Source organism: Rana temporaria, chromosome 11 (assembly GCF_905171775.1).
Source record: "Rana temporaria chromosome 11, aRanTem1.1, whole genome shotgun sequence".
NCBI lineage: Eukaryota > Metazoa > Chordata > Amphibia > Anura > Ranidae > Rana > Rana temporaria.
Genome location: NC_053499.1, coordinates 89,852,614 through 89,873,891, shown reverse-complemented (window position 1 = coordinate 89,873,891; position 21,278 = coordinate 89,852,614). Strand labels below are relative to the sequence as shown.

Genomic DNA, 21,278 nt, shown 5'->3' with positions numbered 1-21,278 from the left:
TCTGGTAATCAATTCAAAACAAGATGCGCATGACCACACACCAAAAGACCTAGGGATGACGCCTAAAGATTATTAGGATTTTGTTAAATTGATTTAGTGGGTGCAGGCCCGAACTGGCCATAGGGCAGACTGGGAATATGCCCCATTGGCTGGAACCGCGTGGGCCGGGGCCGCCAGCTCTGTGGCCTGTTGATGTCCAGCAGGAGGTAAGCGGAGACTGCGGCCTGGACAGGGATAACACAGGCCGCGGCTGCCGCTCACCTACCGCTATGCGCCCATGCCTGTCTTCTACCGGCGGAGCTACAAGCAACGGCTGCATGGGCTGAGCTCTCTCTCACACACAGCTCAGCCTCCGAACGAGTGAACAGTTCCTCTCTCAGCTCTCCTCAGATGGACTGCTCCTCTTCCTCCCACCCCTGTACTTCTGAGTTGGCCCCGCCAACACACTTGAGGAGATGTAGATTTAATGCTACAGGCAGCCTGTGCCTGAGCTTCCATCTTGGGATGAGTAAGATCACCCTCCCTCCTGCCTCCTCATTGTTCTCAGAACACCAACAGAGCTCCCCCTTACAGCAAGTGGAAATTCTGCAGACTCTAAGGGGGGCTTTGTGCGGACTCTGATGTAAGGGGGGCTCTGTGCAGAGTAAGCTGTGAGTTAACACTAAATGTAGTGTGAAACACGTCAGCTGTCCTGGTCCGGTGGACCTGGTCATGGACAGGTTGTTGGGACTGAATGTGGGGTGAGTAACTGCATATATGTTGAAGTGTATTAGAAGTGGTGACATTGTGGTAATGCAGAATTTATTGTAACATGTTTCAGATGGTTGTGTGTATGGACATGTTGGAGAGAGAAACGTGTAGAGAGAGAAACAGAGAGAGAGGGGCAGAGAGAGCGAGAAACATGTAGAGAGAGAGCGAGAAACGTGTAGAGAGAGAGAGAAACGGAGAGAGAGAAACAGAGAGAGAGAGAAACAGAGAGAGAGAGAAACAGAGAGAGAGAAACAGAGAGAAACTGGGAGAGCGAAAGAGAAACAAAGAGAGAGAGAGAGAGAAACAAAGAGAGATAGATAAACAAAGAGAGAGAGAGAGAGAAACAGACGGAGAGAGGGAGCGAGAGAACAGAGAGAGGGAGCGAGAGAACAGAGAGAGGGAGCGAGAGAACGGAGAGAGGGAGCGAGAGAACGGAGAGAGGGAGCGAGAGAACGGAGAGAGGGAGCGAGAAAACGGAGAGAGGGGGCGAGAGAACGGAGAGAGGGAGCGAGAGAACGGAGAGAGGGAGCGAGAGAACGGAAAGAGGGGGCGAGAGAACGGGGAGAGAGAACGAAGAGAGGGAGAATGGTTACTACCCTACAGTATGGAACCAAGGCCTCATAACACCCAACCAGAAGAGTGGAGACCAGTATGATCCAGCCAACCACAGGGGGATATGTGTCAGCAGCATACTAGGCAAACTATTCAACAGTATCCTCCAAGACAGCCTGGAAGTGCTGGATAAATACAGTGCCACATGGGCACTACCAATCAACTCAAGCAAAACAAAAACCATGGAGTTCCAAAAGAAAAATACAAAACACAGAACCCTCCCTTTACAATAAACAACTGTTTGATAAAACTAACAGCTACACATACCTCGGCCTAGACATTACCCAATCAGAAAGCTTCAAGCCAGCCATAGAGGCACTAAAAGACAAGGCATGCAGAGCCTACGATGCCATCAGGAGACGGCTGTACCACCTAAAACCACCTGTGAGAGTCTGGCTCAGAATATTTAACAGCATCATCACCCCAATTCTTCTTTATGGCAGTGAAGTTTGGGGTCCTGTCACCTACCCAGACAAATCCAAATGGGACCCTAGCCCAACAGAAATATTCCATTTGGAATTCTGCAAGCACCTCCTCCAAGTCCATCGGAGCACCTCCAACAGTGCTTGCCGGTCCGAGCTGGGCAGATTTCCCTTACTTCTCGCAGTACAGAAGAGGGCGCTATCATACTGGGACCACCTACAAAACAGCAGTTCCAACTCCTACCACCATAAAGCCTTACTGGACAGTAAGAACTAGTCCAAGCCATGTGGCCTGCAACAACTTATCAACACCTTGTCTACCCAAAACTCTCAACAATGCGGCCTGACACACTCTCTAATAAAAAACATAATGGATAACTCCAAAGAAAGACATGTTGGAGAATGGAGATACAAAATAACAAACTCCAAAAAACTAATGATTTACCAGTCACTGCAGAGAGACTACAAACTGGCCCTGTACCTGGAGGTGCTACAAGACCCCAAAGACAGACCGACAAACAATGAGCCTGTACAGACTGAGCGCCCACAGCCTGGAAATTGATTTAGGATGGCACAGACTTACAAGCCCAGGGAGAGTAGACTGTGCCAGCAATGTGACCAGGGGGTCCCGGAGGATGAGGAACACTTCCTGCTACATTGCCCCAAGTACTCATCAGTGAGGGACACTCACTTCCAGAGACTCTCCGCTCTCATCCCAGACTTCAATTCTACAGAAGAGAAGAGGAAACTCCAATTTCTACTGGGAGAAGAGGAGCCAATGGTGAAGATAGCTGCCCAATATGTGACAGCGTGTCACAGACCTGAGAGGCACATGAAAAACTGAGGACTTTCACAGACTTATGTCCATTCCCCTTTATATTACCCCCCTTCCCCTTTTCCTATACAAACTCAACTGCTTTGGCAATGCTAACATGTATTTGGTCCTGCCAATAAAGCTTATTTGAATTTGAGAGAGAGACAGAGAGAGAGAACGGAGAGAGAGAGAGAGAATAGAGAGAGAGAGAGAGAACAGAGAGAATAGAGAGAGAGAACTGAGAGAGAACGGAGAGAGAGAGAGAGAGAACGGAGAGAGAGAGAGAACGGAGAGAGAGAGAGAACGGAGAGAGAGAGAGAACGGAGAGAGAGAGAACGGAGAGAGAGAGAGAGAGAACAGAGAGAGGGGGGGGAGAGAGAGAAAACAGAGAGAGAACGGAGAGAGGGAGAGAACGGAGGGAGAGAACGGAGAGCGAGAACGGAGAGAGAGCGAGAACGGAGAGAGAGCGAGAACGGAGAGAGAGCGAGAACGGAGAGAGAGCGAGAACGGAGAGAGAGGGAGAGAGAGAGAATGGAGAGAGAGAGAATGGAGCGAGAGGGAGAGAGAGAGAATGGAGCGAGAGGGAGAGAGAGAGAATGGAGCGAGAGGGAGAGAGAGAGAATGGAGCGAGAGGGAGAGAGAGAGAATGGAGCGAGAGGGAGAGAGAGAGAATGGAGAGAGAATGGAGAGAGAGAGAATGGAGAGAGAGAGAATGGAGAGAGAGGGAGAGAGAGAGGGAGAGAGAGAGAATGGAGAGAGGGAGAGAGAGAGAATGGAGAGAGGGAGAGAGAGAGAATGGAGAGAGAGAGAATGGAGAGAGAGAGAATGGAGAGATGGGGAGAGAGAGAATGGAGAGATGGGGAGAGAGAGAATGGAGAGATGGGGAGAGAGAGAATGGAGAGATGGGGAGAGAGAGAATGGAGAGAGAGAGAGAATGGAGAGATGGAGAGAGAGAGAGAGAGAGAGGGAACGGCGAGAGAGAGAGGGAACGGAGAGAAAGAGGGAGAGAGGGAACGGGGGGCGAGATAACGGGGGGCGAGGGAACGGGGGGATAGAGAGACCGGGGGGGAGAGAGAACGGGGGGGAGAGCGGAGAGAGAGAACGGAGAAAGGAGGAGATGGAGAGAGAGAACGGGGGGAGAGAGATAGAGAGAGACAACGGAGTGAGAGATAGAGAGAACAGGGGGGAGAGATAGGGAGAGAGAGAGAGCGGAGTGAGAGATAGAGAGAACAGGGGGGAGAGATAGGGAGAGAGAGAGAGAGGACAGGGAGAGATAGAACGGAGGGAGAGAGAGAGAATGGAAAGAGAGAAAAATACAAAACAAAGAGCCATTCCTTCACAATAAAGAGAGAGAGAATGGAGAGGGAGAGAGAGAATGGAGAGGGAGAGAGAGAATGGAGAGGGAGAGAGAGAATGGAGAGGGAGATAGAGAATGGAGAGGGAGAGAGAGAATGGAGATGGAAAGAGAGAGAATGGAGAGATGGAAAGAGAGAGAATGGAGAGAGAGAGAATGGAGAGAGGGAGAGAGAGAATGGAGAGAGGGAGAGAGAGAATGGAGAGATGGGGAGAGAGAGAATGGAGAGATGGGGAGAGAGACAATGGAGAGATGGGGATAGAGAGAATGGAGAGAGGGATAGAGAGAATGGAGAGAGGGAGAGAGAGAGAGAATGGAGAGAGGGAGAGAGAATGGAGAGAGGGAGAGAGAGAGAACAGAGAGAGAGCGAGTGAGAACAGAGCGAGTGAGAACAGAGCGAGTGAGAACAGAGCGAGTGAGAACAGAGCGAGTGAGAACAGAGAGAGTGAGAACAGAGAGGGAGAGAGAGAATGGATAGAGGGAGAGAGAGAGATAATGGAGAGAGGGAGATAGAGAATGGAGAGATGGGGAGAGAGAGAATGGAGAGATGGGGAGAGAGAGAATAGAGAGATGGGGAGAGAGAGAATGGAGAGATGGGGAGAGAGAGAATGGAGAGATGGGGAGAGAGAGAATGCAGAGAGGGAGAGAGAGAATGCAGAGAGGGAGAGAGAGATAGAATGGAGAGAGGGAGAGAGAATGGAGAGAGGGAGAGAGAGAGAGAGAGTGAGAACAGAGCGAGTGAGAACAGAGCGAGTGAGAACAGAGAGAGAGAGAAAGAATGGAGAGAGGGGGAGAGAGAATGGAGAGAGAGGGAGAGAGCGAGAATGGAGAGAGCGAGAATGGAGAGAGGGAGAGAGCGAGAATGGAGAGAGCGAGAATGGAGAGAGCGAGAATGGAGAGAGGGAGAGAGCGAGAATGGAGAGAGGGAGAGAGAGAGAGAATGGAGAGATGGGGAGAGAGAGAATGGAGAGAGAGACTGGAGAGAGAGAGAATGGAGAGAGGGAGAGAGAGAATGGAGAGAGGGAGCAGAGAGAGAGAGGGGGAACAGAGAGAGAGAGAGGGAACGGAGAGATAGAGGGAACAGAGAGAGAGAGAGAACGGAGAGAAAGAGGGAGAGAGGGAACGGGGGGAGAGAGAGACCGGGGGGAGAGATAACGGGGGGGAGAGGGAACGGGGAGAGAGAGAGACCGGAGAAAGGAGGAGATGTAGAGAGAGAACGGGGGAGAGAGATGGAGAGAGAGAGAACGGAGGGAGAGATAGAGAACAGGGGGGAGAGATAGGGAGAGAGAGGACAGGGAGAGATAGAACGGAGGGAGAGAGAGAGAATGGAAAGAGAGAAAAATACAAAACAAAGAGCCATTCCTTCACAATAAAGAGAGGGAGAATGGAGAGGGAGAGAGAGAGAATGGAGAGAGAGAAAGAGAGAATGGAGAGAGGGAGAAAGAGAGAATGGAGAGAGGGAGAGAGCGAGAATGGAGAGAGGGAGAGAGAATGGAGAGAGAGAATGGAGATAGAGAGAGAGAATGGAGAGAGAGAATGGAGATAGAGAGAGAGAATGGAGAGAGGAAGGGAGAGAGATAGAGGAGAGAGAGAGGAAACGGAGAGAGAGAGGGAACGGGGAGAGAGAGGGAACGGGGAGAGAGAGGGAACGGGGAGAGAGAGGGAGCGGATATAGAGGGAGGGAGCGGAGAGAGAGGGAGGGAGCGGAGAGGGAGGGAGCGGAGAGAGAACGGGGGGGGAGAGAGAGAATGGGGGAGAGAGAGAATGGGGGGGAGAGAGCAGGGAGAGAGAGAGCGGAGAGAGAGAACAGAGAAAGGAGGAGATGGAGAGAGAGAGAACTGGGGGGAGAGAGAGAGAGAGAGAACAGGGAGAGAGAGAACGGAGGGAGAGAGAGAGAATGGAAAGAGAGAGAAAAATACAAAACAAAGAGCCCTTCCTTCACAATAAACTGCACTGTTAATGAAACTAACAGCTACACATACCTTGGCCTAGACATTACCCAATCAGGAAGATTCAAGCCAGCCATAGAGGCACTAAAAGACAAGGCATGCAGAGCCTACTATGCCATCAGGAGACAGCTGTACCACCTAAAACCACCCGTGAGAGTCTGGCTCAGAATATTTGATAGCGTCATCACCCCAATTCTTCTTTATGGCAGTGAGGTTTGGGGTCCTGTCACCTACCCAGACCAATCCAAATGGGACCCCAGCCCAACAGAAATATTCCATCTGGAATTCTGCAAGCACCTCCTCCAAGTCCATTAGAGCACCTCCGACAGTGCTGTGCAAGGCAAGGGGGCTCTGCCGCTGGACACATGGCTGCGTGGGGCTTAAGTAGCCAAAATTGTTAATTTGATGCAGAGTCTTGGCCAGGGAAAATAAAAGGGGATGAGAAGAAGAGAGAAATAACAAAATAAAAAGGAAGGGACGAACAACTGCAATGGGGTGGGCAAATATAAGATACAGCAGGGGCCCCCGGGATCAATGATAACCAACATGTAGGGGGCCAGTAAAAAGGGCCACAACTTGTGGAGAAAGGGGCAAGAAGAATGTACAACCAAACAGAAGAGAATCAGCACAATAATAACACTAATGGAACCTCCAATGGGTTCGTCTTAGGTCTGCGGGGAGGGACTGGGGGCACAGAGACCGGACCAGCTGAATAAAGAAGTACAGTATAGGATCCACCGGGGAGACCCCCGGGGCCAGCCCATCCCCGCTAACCCATGAGGAAACAAGTTCTCCCTAAGACCCCAGGGGGAACAAAAACAGGAGGCATAATGTCAAATTACAGGCCAACTGTGGGGCTCGCAGGCAGGAACTCCGCTGATACGGTGTTGGGGAGAAGGGGCAGGGACTGGGTAAGGGGGAAAAGGAGAGGGAAAGGGGGTCATGTGAGCCCTGCGTGCAAGCTCCTGATATATCAACATCAAGGGCACAGCTTAAAGGGTCACTAAGGGATTTTTTTTTTAGCTAAATAGCTTCCTTTACCTTACTGCAGTCCTGGTTTCATGTCCTCATTGTTCATTTTTGCTCTGATGTTGCTGTAATTCTCCTCTGTTTTGGACACTTCCTGGTTGTCTGTTTCCTGATCACCACAGTACTGGGAGATTCTAGTTTCGTTTTCAAACCAATACTGCTCTATGGCACTGTCCAGCACAGATAGACGCAAGTTTCACAACTCGCATTCGGCGCTCTATAAGTATTTATTCCAATCCAATCCAATCCACAGATACAGCATAACATGCTAAAACTAAACTAAATACAAAAAACGAAACTAAAAAACTACAGGTACATTATATGATTGATTTTTATCTATGTTTATGTATAAAAAGAGGGAGGTAGGGTACCTGAGGACCCTGGGACTATTATGCGGTGCAAATAGATTGTGAACGACACAATGGTTTTTAGAAAAATAGAAAATATTTTTTAATAAAAATTTTAAATAGTACAAAAATATATATAGAAATCAATACAAGACCAGCTGAAGTGGATAACATACAGGGAGTGCAGAATTATTAGGCAAATGAGTATTTTGACCACATCATCCTCTTTATGCATGTTGTCTTACTCCAAGCTGTATAGGCTCGAAAGCCTACTACCAATTAAGCATATTAGGTGATGTGCATCTCTGTAATGAGAAGGTGTGTGGTCTAATGACATCAACACTCTATATCAGGTGTGCATAATTATTAGTTAACTTCCTTTCCTTTGGCATAATGGGTCAAAAGAAGGACTTGACAGGCTCAGAAAAGTCAAAAATAGTGAGATATCTTGCAGAGGGATGCAGCACTCTTAAAATTGCAAAGCTTCTGAAGCGTGATCATCGAACAATCAAGCGCTTCATTCAAAATAGTCAACAGGGTCGCAAGAAGTGTGTGGAAAAACCAAGGCGCAAAATAACTGCCCATGAACTGAGAAAAGTCAAGCGTTCAGCTGCCAAGATGCCACTTGCCACAAGTTTGGCCATATTTCAGAGCTGCAACATCACTGGAGTGCCCAAAAGCACAAGGTGTGCAATACTCAGAGACATGGCCAAGGTAAGAAAGGCTGAAAGACGACCACCACTGAACAAGACACACAAGCTGAAACGTCAAGACTGGGCCAAGAAATATCTCAAGACTGATTTTTCTATGGTTTTATGGACTGATGAAATGAGAATGAGTCTTGATGGGCCAGATGTATGGGCCCGTGGCTGGATTGGTAAAGGGCAGAGAGCTCCAGTCCGACTCAGACGCCAGCAAGGTGGAGGTGGAGTACTGGTTTGGGCTGGTATCATCAAAGATGAGCTTGTGGGGCCTTTTCGGGTTGAGGATGGAGTCAAACTCAACTCCCAGTCCTACTGCCAGTTTCTGGAAGACACCTTCTTCAAGCAGTGGTACAGGAAGAAGTCTGCATCCTTCAAGAAAAACATGATTTTCATGCAGGACAATGCTCCATCACACGCGTCCAAGTACTCCACAGCGTGGCTGGCAAGAAAGGGAAAAACTAATGACATGGCCTCCTTGTTCACCTGATCTGAACCCCATTGAGAACCTGTGGTCCATCATCAAATGTGAGATTTACAAGGAGGGAAAACGGTACACCTCTCTGAACAGTGTCTGGGAGGCTGTGGTTGCTGCTGCATGCAATGTTGATGGTGAACAGATCAAAACACTGACATAATACATGGATGGCAGGCTTTTGAGTGTCCTTGCAAAGAAAGGTGGCTATATTGGTCACTGATTTGTTTTTGTTTTGTTTTTGAATGTCAGAAATGTATATTTGTGAATGTTGAGATGTTATATTGGTTTCACTGGTAAAAATAAATAATTGAAATGGGTATATATTTTTTTTTTGTTAAGTTGCCTAATAATTATGCACAGTAATAGTCACCTGCACACACAGATATCCCCCTAAAATAGCTAAAACTAAAAACTACTTCCAAAAATATTCAGCTTTGATATTAATGAGTTTTTTGGATTCATTGAGAACATGGTTGTTGTTCAATAATAAAATTAATCCTCAAAAATGCAACTTGCCTAATAATTCTGCACTCCCTGTAGAAACTTCAGTTCCACATAACTTGTTGCAGTTCTCTCTACATGTTTAGCTCGTGAGAGCTTCTTCAGGTGTGATGTTAGAACTGAACTGTAATGGATCAAAAAAGAAATCAATATACAGCAATGGTCATTGCAGAAGCAATAATGAATACAATTCTGTAGAGTTTGTATAAATTAACAAAAACATTTTTGTGATATGAAATTTTAAAGATAGAAATATCCAAGGAAAATAATGAAGTGGACAATCAATATTGACAATATAGCAGTTCCTAATTATCAAATATTTCAGCAGAAGGGAAGCGCAACAAGAACTTACCTCAACTTGTCAAATTAAAAGTAAAAACACATCAAAATGAGTCAATCAAGTGGATGGAAACCTTCTTCGGATCATCCTAAGAAGATCATTTCAACATTCTTTGATTTTTGCAACATTCTCTCTCTCTTCTCCCCCCTTTTTTTTTTTTTCATAACATATTTGTACTACTGTTTTTCATTTTAGAATGGCGAGTTATTGCGGTAACGCCTTTGAAGGGTTGATGGGAGCCATTCAGAAATCACAAAATCAATCTACTGGGGGTCTAACCATGGATCGTTTCTTTTCACGATTACAAAGAATGCTTGAGAGAAAGTCCCGCCTGTATTGGAACAAGTGGTACTTCTCCAAGTATATTGAGGACAATATCACCCCATGGGGGCTGAGAATACAGATTTTTCCCACCCTACATAATGTCGAGCTCAAATTTAAAACTGAATGGGAGGAGGCATTGCAAATCTGCTCAGCAAGAATGATGAGCCTGCTGTGTAAGCATTACACAGCCGACCTCACCATTCTAGACCATGAAATAGAAAAATTATATGAAGAAAACAATAGCATTGTCCAGGAGGAACTGTTCTCAACCAGAGAAAGCACCCTCAAAGTCGATTTGGAAAATTATGTTTCAGCTCTGCTGAAGAACAAAAAACAAAAATTTATTAGAGACAAACTGTCCTACGACAACAATCAGGCGTATAATTGGGGTTCCTCTTTCAAAGATCGTAAACGTATGGGTAATAAAAACCCCAAAAAAAACATAGACAATCTGAGGCTCCTACTGATGCGACTGAGTCAGATTCCTCTCTCTCATCAACCTCAGTTACTTCAATGCAGGACCAAACACCCCCAATAAAAACACATGGTTTCTTTCATCCTAAACCTGGTAGAGGGAACAATAGAGCACAAAGACAACAAACTAGAGGACATATTAACACCAGAGCAGCAGTGGCGGCCAAAAATTCACTTGCTGAGTCCAGTGGATACATGGGTGCTACTTCAGGCTCTGCCAGTCTCAATCCTCCTAAAATCTCACCCCTATTGGCACAGTCAGCTAGTTCCACTATAACCAATGCACAGCAGGTTTTTCGGCTGGGCCAATCCCAGTCGCAACCTATACTGGCTCCAAAAAACTGATGGGTGAATCTCCCAGTTCAGTAGATGGGTCTCAGATGGACTTTGAAGTGATAAATGTATCCTCGGTCGAGTTGTCACTCGACCAAATATCAGTTTTGAAATATGGTCTAACATTTTGCCCGGTCCAAGGTATAGATTGTTTTGAACTCATTAAAGATGTCAATTTGTTTTCCAGACGGTTGATGTTAAAGGTGTTGTTCGATAAACCTAAACCAGATGTACAAACAACAGATTTCAATAACCCTCTCTGGCAGACAATGACGTTAAAGGACATTCAGGCCCTCGAGGAGCTAATGGAGCTATGGGAGGAGGGTGGTATTGATGAGATTGACCTCTTGGAGGCAGATCATCTCAGTCAAACCTACCCTACGGAACAAGCTTTGGACACCACCTCCCAAAGGACAAACATCTCGACACCTAAAGAATATAAAGTAAGATCTAAAATGTTTCCCAGTCTTCAGGGCAATCCAAATGTGTGGGCCTTCACCAAACAAGTGTCTGGTGAAATTTCCCAAACTAGATGGTCCAATCCTATTCATTCCAATTTAACGGCCAATCAAAATCGGGCCTTAAAGACCCTGCAAAATAATGACACATTAGTTATAAAACCTTCTGACAAGGGGGGCAATGTTGTCATTATGGACAAGACAAGGTATGAACTAATAGTTCTGAAACTCCTTGAGAATTAAAATTGGTATAAAAAAGTCACCGAATCACATTTAAAGTTGACCATTACACGATACCAACAGTTGATAGCATCAGCCACAATCACAATCACAATGGTACCATCTCCAAATCGACATGGGAATTTCTTAAATCGGACAACCCTCGTACCCCCACCTTATATGCCTTGCCTAAGGTACACAAAAACCCCATCAACCCACCGGGCAGACCTATCGTGTCAGGGAATGGTTCACTTACCGAACACGCTAGTCAATTGGTAGATGACTACCTTAGACCACATGTTCAAAATTTGGTATCCTATCTACAGGATACTACTGATCTCTTGCGAGTGCTAGATGACCTTAACGTCCCGGAGGGGGCTTGGCTGGTCTCATTGGATGTGGAGGCTCTTTACAATTCGATCCCTCATGATCGAGGGGTCAAGGTTGTGGAGGGCTTCCTCTCCGCTGACCCCGATCCTCCCTCCGAATATAGTCAATTTATCTTGAGACTACTGGACTTTGTACTATCTAACAACATCTTTTTGTATGGTGGCTCCCACTACCTCCAGGTACAGGGTGTGGCAATGGGGACCAAGTGTGCCCCCACATACGCCAACCTGTACCTGGGGGGGGTGGGAGCAGACACTATTCACCAGGAGGACATGCAGATGTATATGAACCATATACCAATTTGGAGAAGGTTCATCGACGATGTCTTCTTCATCTGGACCGGTCCCTATGTTGAACTTCTTCAATTTATCGATGGTCTCAAGATTAATGAATATAATTTACATTTTACCTTTGAAACCAGTCGTACAGATCTCAATTTTCTTGATTTAAAAATCAGTGTGGATGAAAATGGCAATGTGGGAACTTCATTGTTCCGCAAACCAATTGCAGGCAACTCGCTGTTACACGCGGAAAGCTCTCACCCAGGGCCTTTGGTATCCAGTATACCATATGGCCAATACCTACGGCTACGCCGAAATTGTAGTGACACTTCTAGCTTTGAAGTAGAGGCCAAAGCTTTAAGATCAAGATTCCTTAACAAGGGATACAGCAAGACATGTCTAAAAAAAGCTTACGTGCGAGCAAAAAAGCACAAGCGCAAATCGCTCCTTTATGACTCCAAAATTAAAGGAAAATCCCGGGATTAGGATGATTACCCGATACTCCGGGCATCATCAACAATTCAGAGGAATTCTCCAAAAATATTGGCATCTCCTGTTGGGTGATGATCTGGTTGCGAAACACATTAAAACTTTCCCGGAGATCACCTTCAGGAGATCACAGTCTTTACGTGACAAATTAGTGCATAGTCACCACTGTTCAAAAACCAAACCCAGAGTTGGCCTGGTGGGTACCCAACCATGCCACGACTGTTCATTTTGTGGATTCGTCCATTCTGCAGCATCTATTTTGCTGCCGAATGGACGCATCCACAAACCTTCATTTTTTGCCACTTGTCAATCTGTGAGGATTGTTTATATTATGACATGTGAGTGCGGATCATTTTACATAGGAAAAACAAAGCGTCCCTTTTTTCACAGGATCAGGGATCATGTGAGCCTGATTAATAAAAAAAAGATGGAAAGTTAGCCTCCATGTAGGAATCCATCATAATTTCAATGCCACAAAAATGAAGTTCTTTGCTTTGGAGCACATACCCCCTGGTGAGAGAGGGGGTGATTATGACAAATTGTTACTACAGCGTGAGGCTAGGTGGATCCATTCATTGTCCGCCCTGCATCCCCCGGGCTTGAATGAGGCTTTTAGTTTCAAGCCCTTTCTATAGGTATTTTTGTTACCCTATTTTTATATTTATCTTTATTTTTTATTTCATATAGCTTGTTTCATTTATTCATCCATTATTCATTTTTATATGTTTTTGATTTCTTTTTTCGGGTTTCAACCCTGAAATCTTCTCTCCTCCTTCCTTTTTCTACTATGGAGGGTTTATGTTGTTTGAAAAAATATTTTGTTCTTTATTGTTTGGGGGTTTTTTTTTCACCCCTCAAGAACGATATGATTGTGCACAATGTCAAAACCATGTATTTCACTGCTAAATCGGAGGTAACAGTTTCTATTTCTTATAGCAGGGGGCGCACCTTGATCCTCAACAAGGTCTGTAATAGACCGTTTTTGTGCAATATAACACACCCAAATTGATCTTTATAGGCGAATTATCCCACTTTTTAATATTGTCATTTTCATGAATTGATGCACCCCCAGATTTTCATCATCAAGTCCCCTGAAAAAACCATAGGGACACGTAGGACCACTATACTTTTCCAGGGTGGCTGGATCCCTTGGCTTATAGTGGTCCTATTTAATTTACCCCCCGTTTTTGTTTCTCTCGTTTTTTGTCTCCCCTGCTCCTTTAAGTCAGCTGGTTTAGTTATTTACCTGCCGCACACCGCGGTGGTGGCCACCAATACAAATCATCTTAGAAGGGCAAATGTTCCCTTACTCTAGATGGCGGCATGCATGTTCGCTGTTAAATAAACAAACAATTACAGAACGGCAAACCGCCCATATCCAAGATGGCGGCTTGGTCTCCAAGTACATCTGATATTTCACACACCCACTGACATGTCAGCTGACACTCAGCTGGGAGAGGCATCATGGGAACAATAGGGAGGTCACGTGTTTCCGCCAGAGCGGACGCCATTGGCTGGCACCCGCTCTGCTGTGAAATATAAAGCGTGGCTGTGCTAGCCACAAATGTCAGTCTGCATTTAAACAATCAACAAGCAGCACACATGCTGCAGGCTTTGGGAAACATGGACCATTGCAACACTAAGTGGTATGTCCTTTAATTGTTTTTACTCTGTTCAATAGGTGTTTTTTCTTAAACACCCTTGGTTCATTGAGCAGAGCTTATTATTAATTAATTTAACCCTATAAATTGGGGAGAAACAGTGAGACTGATTGATTTTTGGTTTCTATGTTTTTCTTTCTCATTAGATTGAATTTCTTACATCTCAATAGAAACTCAGGTTCCTTGTATTTTGAGGCCATATACTTCATCGCAATGGAGGCCATCTAGTGGTTGCTTTTGGTTACTCAGGCCCACTGATTTATGTCAGTCCAATTGATTCAGCTTTTTGTTTAAAATCCTAAAAGGTAAATATTATTATTTTCTATAAAGATGAACCTATCTTTTTGAATTTTTCTTTTATGAAATTTTCTTGAGAGTTCATCCCCACAATGATTCAAGTATAAAGAGCCTTATATAGCTTTATATTGATTATGGCTTTCAGGGACTGTTTGGTGCATCAATCTTGAAATGATCTTCTTAGGATGATCCGAAGAAGGTTTCCATCCACTTGATTGACTCATTTTGATGTGTTTTTACTTTTAATTTGACAAGTTGAGGTAAGTTCTTGTTGCGCTTCCCTTCTGCTGAAATATTTGATCATTAGGAACTGCTATATTGTCAATATTGATTGTCCACTTCATTATTTTCCTTGGATATTTCTATCTTTAAAATTTCATATCACGAAAAAAAAAAAAATGTTTTTGTTAATTTATACAAACTCTACAGAATTGTATTCATTATTGCTTCTGCAATGACCATTGCTGTATATTGATTTCTTTTTTGATCCATTACAGTTCAGTTCTAACATCACTCCTGAAGAAGCTCTCACGAGCGAAACATGTAGAGAGAACTGCAACAAGTTGTTATGTGGAACTGAAGTTTTTATGTTATACACTTCAGCTGGTCTTGTATTGATTTCTATATATATTTTTGTACTATTTAAAAATGTTATTAAAACATCTTTTCTATTTTTCTAAAAACCATTGTGTCTTTCACAATCCATTTGCACCGCATAATAGTCCCAGGGTCCTCAGGTACCCTACCTCCCTCTTTTTATACATACCATTAATGGGATGAGGTGCTTTTTCAATCTGAGGATCTGTTTGTCCATATAAATACTGTTTATCTATTTTTAATCGTTTTAAAAAGGAATCAGTTAACTATTATGTCTCTATACCCTATAAACAGTAATTTCAGCAAAAAAAAAAATGTTTTCCTTTAGTGACCCTTTAAACAGTGTCCAAGGTGGCAGTGGCGGTTTAGCCACCAATAATAATGAGAAAACAAAAAAATAATAATAAATAAAAAGGCAAAACAACAAAACACTGCTACAGTTTTGTGTCTACCTTAGTTTGAGTGCCTGTGACCCCAGAGGCAGGTAGCATTACATGAGAGGGTGAGATGCAGAACAGCGGCACACAGGCAAGCAAAGGCTAATGGCAAACCGCCCAGATGAGGACAGGCCAAACATTAAAGTCAAAGAGGACGGTAGGAAACTTGAATCGGTAGGTCCAGGGTACTCATTAAAACAAGGTCAAAGATACAGTTCCAATGCTCATCCAGGGTCAGAGCAGAGGGAGCCAGTTGTGGATGAGGTGCGTAAATGGGAGAGCTTGTGGCTTCTCACAGTTTCCCAAGTGCGGCCTGGGAGGTTGATAGCTGTGCGGGGAGGAGCAGAGTCGGCCAGCTTTGGTTTCCTTCGCTAGATGCAAGAGACAAAGGGATTCCAGGATTGCCTGTGCTTCTTCCGGAGAGGTCAAAGTAGAAAAAGGAAAGCCCCAATGGTACCGAATTTGGTGGGCCAGCAATGCGGAGGTGTAAGGCTTTATCTGTCTCCTCTTCATGATTGTGGACTGGGAGAGGTCTGCAAAAACTTGATAGCGGTTACCCTGGAATACTAGGTCAGGCTTTTCTCTGGCCGCTCGCAGGAGGGTTTTTTTTTCAGTGCGGTAGAAAGTGAACTTTATTACAATGTCCCGGGGTGGCCCTTCCGCTTTATTAGGGCCAAGCGTGCAGTAAATGCGGTCGAACTCCAGCCGATCGATGGGAATGCCAGGCACTAGCTCTTGGAACAGGGCCTTTGCTGTGGAGGTGAGATCTGTAATTGTCTCAGGGATACCTCTGAGGCGCATGTTGCGTCTGTGAGACCTGTTTTCAAAGTCCTCCAAACGAAGGTGAGCAGCTTCTAGTTCTTTTTTTAGGTCAGTAATGTCCTGCTCATGGTTCTCTAGTACTGTGGCAGCTGCATCCATTTTGTCCTCAAGTTCATTATTGGCGTGGGAGCCAAGCTCCCTGATCTCCTTGGTGAGGTGCGTAGCAAGTTTGGTAGTAGCAGCTGAAAGTTCTGCTTGCAACATCATTTTAAAGTCAATACAATTGTTATTGAAACATTTTTAAGTAGCAAATAACAAGGCTCAATGCCTATAGATGATGCAACAGCAACACATATATTCAGTACGTAATACCGTTGAGCAATGTAGTCTCAATTATGGTGAACAAAATAAGTAGACCTGATGAGTCAAGAAAATCAAAGAAGAATAATAAAATAAGAGCAATTAAAATCCCATAAAACAGCAGAAAAAAGGTGAATGAGTAAAATAAACAAACACAACATTCCGTCATCCGTCGATCACACCAATGGAGGTAATAGTCAATGCATCAAAAAATCAAAGAATCAGAGAATTTTGTAGTGCTCGTACCAGTCGAACCATAATTGCCACAAGGGGCGTATTTTATGTAGGGAATTTTGCATGGAGGCGAACATCATTTCATATGTGGCATGGGTGTGAGTGGTCACGATCACCTCCTGCAGGAGAGGAGGGTTACCTTGTTTCCAATGACGGGCAAGTACTAGTCTCGCACTCAGGAGGATGTGTGTAGCTATTATCCTTTTATCTGGTGGAAGAGTCTCAATACCCAACGAAAGCAGCGCCATACCAGGCTCCATTGGCAGTGATAAGCCTAGGACAGTGAAAATAACTTGAAAGACATCTTTCCAGTAGACCACTGAATGGCAAGACCATAAAATATGGAACACAGTTCCCAGATTTCCACACATCCTCCAGCAGCAGTTCGAGGCCTGCGGGGCAAATTTTGCTATTCAAGAGGGGGTCAGGTACCATCTCAATACAATTTTCTGGTTAAGTTCCCACAAGTTCACACATTTAGTAGCCGCATATGTTGTGCTGAGAGCCTTTTGCCATTGCTCAGGGGAATATTCTTTTTCCCACTCCCTTTCCCATGTAAGCATTGCTGAAGATTTAGTAAAGACATCCTTATCAAGCAACATGTAAAACATAGAAATACCCCTGGTTTCGACCGTAGGGCTGGTGTAGAACAAGGTAACCTGCCATGGCAAGGAGAGGGTCTTTATCGGATGGGTTCGCAAAAAGTGACTAACTTGTAAATAGGTATATACATCCTTAGCCTATAAGCCAAATTCTAACTAAAGAGCACAAAATGTTTTTAGGGCCGGACCCACCATTACATCTGTTACATCTCCTATCCCCTTGGCCACCCAACCATCCATGTTTATATTGGGGATTGCGCTGGCTAAACACTGGATCGGAATAGGTATATTCGAACAAGCCTGGTGATGGAGGTAAGCACATCCCACCCCTGGAGTGACGCCAAAATCGTCAGGGAGAACTCGCCCTGTTGCAGATTGATGCTACGAGACATTAAGAGAAAAGTATATAAATCATGTCCCGGTGTCTGATAACTCTCTAGCTCCGACCACCTATTTTGCCCAGAGGTTAGAAACCATGTTTTGAGTTGGGCTAGCAGAGTTGCTATATAGTAGTCCCTCAGCACCACCAGGCCCACTCCCCCCACACGTCTAGATTTGACTAGTTTAGAAAAGGCACATCATGCTTTCCTACCTTGCCATAGATACCTGTTGAGAAGTGATTGTGCGGCGTTGAAAAAGGATTTCGGCACTGGAATAGGGAGTGTTCTGAACATGTAGATCATTTGTGGTAGTACCATCATTTTAAAGGCCGCCAATCTGCCCGACCAAGATAGCTCTGTTTTCGCCAGCTCATGAAGTTTGACTCTAAGCTTGTCTAGAAAGGGTGTGTAGTTAGCCCTGACCAGGTTAGCAGCTTTAGGTGTAAGGGTGATGCCTAGATATTTTATCCCCACTTTGTCCCAAGTATATGGGAAAGAGCTGGCCAACTTTCTCTGTAGTCCGGTACTTATGTTCAAGCCCAAAATATAGGATTTGTGTTCGTTAACTTTGTAGTATGACATTTGACCAAACACTTGCAAGGACTGATGTACCAAAGCCAGGGATTTTTCCACATCTGTTAGTATCAAAATCACGTCGTCAGCGAAGAGGCTGATCGTATGTGTGGAATTAGGGGTTCTAAAACCGGAGATCTGTGGGTGATCGCGAATGTAACACGCCAGGGGCTCCATCACCAAATTGAAAATCAAAGGAGAAAGCGGACATCCCTGGCGCGTGCCATTTGTAATTTGGAATGGCGTGGACAGAACTCCAGACGTGAACACCTGTGCCGTTGGACAGGTATACAACGCCATGATGGCCGAGAAAATTGATCCTGCAAAGCCAAAAGCAGCCAACACCTTAGCTAAGTAGCCCCAGTGCACTCTATCGAACACCTTCTCTGCATCCAAAGCAAGGAGCAGAGAAGACGTTTGTGTTCTGTTTACGCAGTGAATAATGTTAATTAAGCGTCTGGTGGCATCCGATGTTTGGCGCCCTTTCGTGAATCCAGATTGATCAGGGTGCACTAGGACCGGGATAACTTCATTCAAACGAAGGGCAATGAGTTTAGCATACAACTTTAGATCTAGATTAAGGAGTGAAATGGGCCGGACATTTTGTGGTTCAGATGAGTCTTTCCCTGGCTTGGGTAAAGTAATAATCAACGCTTTTAACATTTCTGAGGGGAAAGAAGCTGAGGCAACCGCATCATTAAATACCCTAACCAGGTGGGGAGACAGTATCTGTTTGAATGTTTTATAGTATTCCCCTACAAACCCATCTGGGCCTGGGGATTTGTTAGATGGTAAGGAGTCTATGGCCAAATGAACTTCCTGAGTGGTAAATGGGGAGTTTAGCTCCTGGAGTTGATCAGAGGTCAATCGGGGAAGGAACAGCTTGGACAAAAAATTATCTATCAAAGCTGGGTTAGGTTGATAAGTGTGGGGGTCTTGCTCAAGATTGTAAAGGGATGCATAGTAGCCACCAGTTTAATTCCTAGATAGGTAATAGATGAAGTTACCCACTTAAACGAGCAGGAAGAGCGTGCACTCTCTAAGGAATCAGATGACAGTGTAAGATTAAGGGCTTCCCATTTAGAATCATTAATTTTCATATTGGAGATATAGCTAAAAATTTGGAAAGCTTTAGAGAGGTTTGGAATTGAGTCGTAAGGCAGTGTCAGGAAAAATAAGAGATCGTCCGCATATGCTGCGATTTTAAAGTCACACAAGCCTATCTGGAAGCCTTGTACCCCCCGATTTGCATTAACTGTGCGAATAAAAGGCTCTAAAGATAAAATAAATAAAAGAGGGGAAAGAGGACATCCCTGCCTTGTGCCATTGTTTATATCCACTGCTTCTGAAAGGGTGCCATTAATTTTAAAGCGGTTCTCCACCCTAAAGTGGAGTCCCGCTGATCGGAACCCTCCCCCCCTCCGGTGTCACATTTGACACCTTTCAGGGGGGAGGGGGGTGCAGATACCTGTCTAAAGACAGGTATTTGCACCCACTTCCGGCCACACGCTACGGGCAAAAGACGGGTTTTTCTGACTTCCCGTCTGTCGCCCGTTGTGTGCTGGGAACACTCGGCTCCCAGCACACAGCGTGTGAGCCAATCGGCGGGCGCAGCGCGACTCGCGCATGCGCCGTAGGGAACCGGGCATTGAAGCCGCAGCGCTTCACTTCCTGGTTCCCTCAGCGTGGATGGCGGGGGGAGCAGCAGAGAGACGAGCGATCGCTCGTGCTCTGCTGCGATCAGCGCTGGACTCCAGGACAGGTAAGTGTCCTAATATTAAAAGTCAGCAGCTACAGTATTTGTAGCTGCTGGCTTTTAATATTTTTTCACCATGGCACATCCGCTTTAAGCTGTGCCGGTGGTTTATAATATAAAGCCGATATAGTTACATAGTTACATAGTTAGTCAGGTTGAAAAAAGACACAAGTCCATCCAGTTCAACCACAAAAAAACAAAATAAAAAAAACACAGTAAAATCCTATACACCCAACTCCATACCCACAGTTGATCCAGAGGAAGGCAAAAAACCCCAGCGGAGCATGATCCAATTTGCTACAGCAGGGGAAAAAATTCCTTCCTGATCCCCCGAGAGGCAATCGGATTTACCCTAGATCAACTATACCTACAAATCTTAGTACTCAGTTATATTCTGTACATTTAGGAAAGAATCCAGACCTTTCTTAAAGCAATCTACTGAGCTGGCCAGAACCACCTCTGGAGGGAGTCTGTTTCACATTTTCACAGCTCTTACTGTGAAAAAACCTTTCCGTATTTGGAGGTGAAATCTCTTTTCCTCTAGACGTAAATAGTGCCCCCTTGTCCTCAGTGATGACCGTAAAGTGAATAACTCAACACCAAGTTCACTGTATGGACCTCTTATATATATGTACATGTTGATCATATCCCCCCTTATTCTCCTCTTCTCAAGAGTGAATAAATTCAGTTCCTCTAATCTTTCCTCATAGCTGAGCTCCTCCATGCCTCTTATCAGTTTGGTTGCTCTTCTCTGCACTTTCTCCAGTTCTCCTATATCCTTTTTGAGAACTGGTGCCCAAAACTGAACTGCATATTCCAGATGAGGTCTTACTAATGATTTGTACAGGGGCAAAATTATATCTCTGTCTCTGGAGTCCATACCTCTCTTAATACAAGAAAGGACTTTGCTCGCTTTGGAAACCGCAGCTTGGCATTGCATGCCATTATTGAGCTTATGATCAACTAAAACCCCCAGATCCTTCTCCACTACAGACCCCCCCAGTTGTACTCCCCCTAGTATGTATGATGCATGCATATTCTTAGCCCCCAAGTGCATAACTTTACATTTATCTACATTAAACCTCATCTGCCACTTAGTCGCCCAATTAGACAGAGCATTGAGGTCGGCTTGTAAATTGGAGACATCCTGCAAGGACGTTATTCCACTGCATAGCTTGGTGTCATCTGCAAAGACAGAAATGTTACTTTTCATCTCAGACCCAATATCATTTATAAATATATTGAAAAGTAAGGGTCCCAGCACTGAACCTTGGGGTACACCACTCATAACATTGGACCATTCAGAGTAAGAATCATTAACCACGACTCTCTGAATTCTGTCTTTCAGCCAGTT

At 44.9% G+C, this 21,278-nt stretch overlaps 1 protein-coding gene and 1 long non-coding RNA gene across 3 annotated transcripts in view; both read left to right on the top strand.

Moving 5' to 3' along the window:
- The window catches only part of MEN1 (menin 1), a 714,178-nt gene that overhangs the window by 333,432 nt on the left and 359,468 nt on the right, over nt 1-21,278 (top strand). The window lies entirely within an intron of this gene.
- LOC120917467 lies at nt 14,064-14,794 on the top strand. Its single transcript, XR_005744207.1, has 3 exons — nt 14,064-14,231; nt 14,369-14,483; nt 14,721-14,794. It is a non-coding gene; the product is annotated as an uncharacterized LOC120917467 (long non-coding RNA).